Source organism: Danio aesculapii, chromosome 25, assembly GCF_903798145.1.
Source record: "Danio aesculapii chromosome 25, fDanAes4.1, whole genome shotgun sequence".
Taxonomy (NCBI): Eukaryota; Metazoa; Chordata; class Actinopteri; order Cypriniformes; family Danionidae; genus Danio; species Danio aesculapii.
In genome coordinates, this window is record NC_079459.1 from 24,251,052 (window position 1) to 24,257,051 (window position 6,000).

Consider the following 6,000-nt stretch of genomic DNA (forward strand, 5'->3'; position numbering starts at 1 on the left):
GGTAGGCTTAATATATTTGTGGTAGTGGTAAATATAGCCTATTTTACACTTTTACAGCATGGTGTTGATTTTAACACGTTTGTTTCACGTGTGAGAAGCTGTCGTTTCCTCTCTCCATGATGTTATTTGACGTCGGCTGCGTTACGTTTTCCTGTTTTGCTGTTGCAATATTTTCCTCTTTCTGTTCTGTACGCAGCTCTCACCACATTAATTAGTACCCACATAATACCAAAATATACCAAAGGTTAAAGGAACCAAAACTAATATTTTAGGTTGTCCTAACGCCTTCAGATATGTAATTAAGTAGCCTAAAGTTAGCAGGACAGTAGATGAAAATGACTCATAAGAACAGATATGATACGGCCTAAATAACCTGGCAGTTTTGTATCATCTTCCATATCTAAATACGTGATTACATGGGCACCACTGCATTGATGATTAATTTTGTGTATATTAAATATTTGCTGTCATTTCTCTTTTTGACTGAATCTAACTTCTCATGTAAAATACAGATAATTACATAATACATTGATTTAATATGATGTCTCTAATGTATATTTCATTTATATTTATTGCAACATTGTATGATGAACATGTTAATGTAACATTCTTTAACATTTAAACAAATCTTATTGTAATATTATGCCTAATTTATCAGTTTTAAACCCAGCCACACTAATAATTAATGCTGCTAAAGCTAAACATTTTCTTTTTTGGTGGCAGTAGTACTATCAAATCCATAAAAACAGAGATTCCTATAAACAACAAGACGATTCATTGGTTTTAGCTGGCCAGAGTATTTTCTATTCAGAAACACAATGAGATGCTGTAGCTAATGTTTCTTGAATAACAAACATATTTTCAATAAACGTTTTTCCAATAATAATAGTGAAATGGTTAAGAATGTAAATGTTTATTTTTTTTTAATAGATTTTTATTAAAATTTTTATGGTTCATAACACTTATTGATAAACCAACAACAATAATATAAAAAACTTATAGAAATGTAATGTATACGTCACGCTTCATTCATTTATTATTGGTATTTATTAATAATAAGGAAATATGAATATGAAAAATAATGAAGGACTTATAAAACAATGATAATGTCAGTAAACACATAACATTCAACTCTGTTAATAGCTTTTCTACATTTGTATTATATTGCATTTTTACAGCATAAATACATTTACATTACATTTTTACATTACAAATACATCTACTTTTACATTTACTTTTTAATTATTTATTTATTTGACTGTATACTTCACCCTTCAATAATGTATTATTATTATTTATTAATAATAAGGCAAAGCTTGGCAATTAATAAAGGATAGCACTAATAAAACAAAGATAAATAATATCAATAAACACTTGCCTATTTTACCTAATGCTTCCAAAGTTATATGTACAGTATAAATACATTAACATTACATTTTAACATTACAAATACATTTACATATATGTTTTACATTACACAAAGGCATTTGCATAAAATATTAAGAAGTTTATTTTAAAACCTTTAAAAATCCCACTGACCCCCAACTTTTGACCGGTAGTGTAAATACATTTACATTAAATATTTACACAACAACATGCATTTACTTTGCATCTTTACATTACAAATACATTTACATCACATTTTTACAATACAAATATATGAACCTATATTTATTTTACATTACACAGTCATTTACAATAAATTTGTACATTATAAATATATTTTACATTAAATTGTTCTTTACAAAATGCATTTACTTCACATTTTTACATTACAAATACATTTACATTACATTTTTACAGTACAAATACATTTATATTTCAATTATTTATTAATTTGGTTGCATGCTTCACTTTTACATTATATTTGTACATTATAAATACATTAACATTACATGTTAACGCTACAAATACATTTACTTTGTTGGCATTTTACACTACAGATACATTTATATGATATTTTTTACATTACAAATAGTGTTGGGCGATGTTGACCAATTTGGGATTGACGATGTCTAATGTAAAACATTGCGATGGACGATGGCATCGTCGTCATAGGCGAGGCTGGGGGTGGGTGTTGTTAAATATCAATTAATGAATTGTAGCCTACTGTTTTCACTATACCTGACCCGCATTGTCTTTGCTTACCCATAACCAAACCATAAATAAATAAAGTTACACATAAATTACCACCTATCAATCACTTTTTTTTCCGCGGGACTCTGGCATGAATAGTGATCTGTGTTGTTATAATGGCTTTTTCCCACAGCTGGTGGAGGAGACGAGACTTTGTTTGGAGTTCACTGTAATTTGTATTGTGATTGATGATAACTTCCTTATTTTACTATTATTATTATGAGGAAATAATAACAAGTAAAGATGCTAGGGCTCGACCGTTTTGGTCGCATATGTGCCCGAAATTTTAACAATTGGACCTAAAAATATATTTGGAAGCATTTGAGCAAGTACATAAATTGTTGCCATGCGACCTGTTTTCACTGTAAAATCCTCACCTCGTGCGCGGATTTAGGAGATGCAGAATGCATCTTTGCACCTAAATACACCAAACGCAGCGCTCAGGAACAGATTAAAACAGTTGTTAAGGGAATTTGCTGAAGTAAAAAAAAGCCTGTCTGCCCCGCCTTTGTGCTCTTCTTATTGGCCCACTGCTCTAGAACTGAACTCGAATGGATTGGTTAATATCAGCTGTCAATCACTCAGTCAACGCCTCCTGTCTTCAGATGACAGGAGCTACAACTTCGAAAACGTAAAGCGCTGAAGATGAGAGAATGAAAATCACACTGACAGATTTTGTTTTAGAAACCACCTAAAGTTACTAATAATGTCACATCTTATTAGTGATCATGTGCTGAATGTTAATCCACCATTTACACTTTTCCAAGAGTGGCTAAAAGACTTCCAGTGGCTTCAAGTCCGCTATGAAAATAACTAAAGCCATTCGCTGTAAAGTCTGTGGGACGGGGTCTGCAGGTAACAGCGTTTGCCACTGAATCTACACATTTTAAGCGTGAGAGGTGCTGTATAATCCTTCATTTAATCCTCAAGATGCTGTCAGACGTGCAAGCGGCAGCTATATGTAAAATTTAACACAGCTCATGAAAAGACTGTTATTAATATTAAGATGACATGCAAACAATAAGTTATTTATCAATATAAATGTGGGGCGGGGCGATGGATCGCGATGCTGGCTCAGCGTCGTGAAGTTTATTGGCCATCGGCAATGGACGATGGCATCGTCTATCAGCCCAACCCTAATTACAAATACATTTAATTCACACAGTTTTATTTGTATGGCAATGATCAGATCCAATGTGATAAAAAAAGATAGCAATTCCTAACAAAATAAAGTTAAAAAACTCAAATAATTCCACTGCTTTCTCCAAAACAACTTGCAAGTTAGTAACAAGATTGAAGCTTGAAATCAAACAATGTTGTCTTTGTTGCACTGGACAGTCTGAAAAACTCCAACGGGAGTCAGGATAAAATGAGTAATCCAAACTAAACATAAAGAAGTTCTTTCCCCTCTATTAAATGTTTTACAAGTCAAACGCACTGAACATCAGCTTCTGCAGAATCAGTGTGAATCATCAGGAATGCACCTGAACTTATTCACTCATTTACTGAGATATTTTGATATTATCGAAGCATGCGCAGTTATAAAGTAAATCCTTATGATAAAATCAGTTACTGAAGCGTGTTTTCTCAAATAGGTTTCATAATGACACAATGTAAATGTGTATAAAAAAGTACAGTGACTCAGAGAATGAAAGCGCAGTATAACTCATCATAATCATCCAGGTGTGTGAGAGATTTGCTGGATTCATATCAGTTTTAGAATTGAATTCCTTTTCGTTTTGTCAGCTTGGTTAAAACACTGTTCGTTAAACATGCTTGCTCTTTTTTTAGCACAGAGTGGGCGTCTGAATCTTAGATGAAGCTGTCTGTCTGTGTAAAATGAGAAAATGTCACTGTAAATGTGGCCGGTGACATTTGTCTTACATTAGCGCTCGTTTTCGAAAGAGGATGTGAGACTTGACGGGGTATTCATGATTTGAAAGGTGGCGCCAGTGTTTCTTTAAGTGCAAAACATTTTACCATTTGACTTTGATAGAAACAGTTTAAAAGCTTTTATTCAGAAATGCAAGCTTATTGTTTTAGGAGATGTTAGCAACTAATGTTATTGGAACCAATTCAGTTTTATTTTTTTAAATGATAAATATTTATTCTGTAAAAAATTTAAATGTTAATAATCGTATAAAAATGTTTTACAATTAATAATACAATTACAGAAAAAAAGTATGCACTTCCATAATATATATAATTAAAAAAACATGTTTATAAAAATGACTTGTATAGTTCTTCAAATATTGTCTCTGACCCTCCATCCAAAAATGCATTATTATTATTATTATTAATAATAATACTTTTATTATTAATAGTAGTCATAATAGTAGTTTTGCTAGTTTAATTATTAATTTTCAAAACACTTTTAATATTTTTATTAATAATATTAATAATAACAATAATTATAATAATATTTTTGTCTCTTATTATTATTATTATACTGAGATGACAGAACTAAAAATTTACTTTGCAAACACAACATTATTATTATTATTATTATTATTATTATTATTATTATTATAGTATTTTTTATCCTGCAGTGCTGAGATCCTATCAATGTTTTAGAGGTAACATACATTTGATCATTGTTTTTAAAGGTATTATCCTGCAAACAACAAAGATGCAAAAAATTTCAATAATTAATGTAAATTTTGTAAAATGTTTTGGAAATAATATTGCTATTACTTTTTAGTAACAACAAAAACAACAATTACATTTTTTATTTAAATGTGTTTGAATTATAAACCCATTAATAATTATTGTTAATTAATAATTAATATTATTATTTTATTATTGTTGTCGTTATGACAACAGAAAATATTTTGTTAAATTGTAAATAAAATAGCAATCATATTTTAAAATTTGGTAGATTAAGTTCACCCCTATTATTATTATTATTGTTATTGTTATTATTATTAGTAGTAGTAGTATTTAGATATTCACTTCCTGATTATAAATTAATATAGAAAATTATTGATTTTTATTATTATTAATATTATTAGGTATTTTCCTGCACTCTATAATGATATGTCGATAATGGAAAAAATTATATCATAATTAATTATTATGCCAGAAGAACTATAAACAGAAAACACCAGCATAACAATCATGTTTTAAAACAGACTAAAACTAATAATAATGATGATAATAATAATAATAATAATTATTATTATTATTATTATTATTATTATTATTTAGGGTCTAGCAATTCCTGATGTTAAGTCATTATAGAAAAGGATTTATTATTATTATTATTATTATTATTATTATTATTATTATTATTATTAGGCTCTATTATTATTTTTAGGCCTATAGCACTTCCTGATGATAGGTTAATATAAAAAAAGATTTGTTATTAATTTATTATTTGTTATTATTATTATTATTTATTTTTTATTTATTTTGTTTAGTTTATTTGTTTACAGGGTCAATGCACATTATAAAACATTAAATTGTGCCAGAATTAGCCAAGAATGGCTATTTTTCATCTGTAGACCCCTACAGAATGTTAAAAAGTCACATCTAAAATAGAAGTAAAGCATAATAACATAGGATACACTATCATATATAAAATACAATAAAAAAGCAAAAAACATAAAGAGTTTATTATCATGTATTCTCCAGATGTCAAGTGCGAAAACCTTTTAAAGCTGTCTGAAATGAGCATTTCTTTCAGCCCCTAAGTCTATGTTCAGTTTTTTCACTTTAAAGACTTATTTGTCACAACAAAAGTAAAATGACCGACCCTACACACACTCTAAGGAATAATGCTAATTTTAGAAGAGAACATCAAGTGGCATTAGAGGTTTTTGCATCTAAACTCTTGATATCATATTGAATTGTCATGCCAACAGA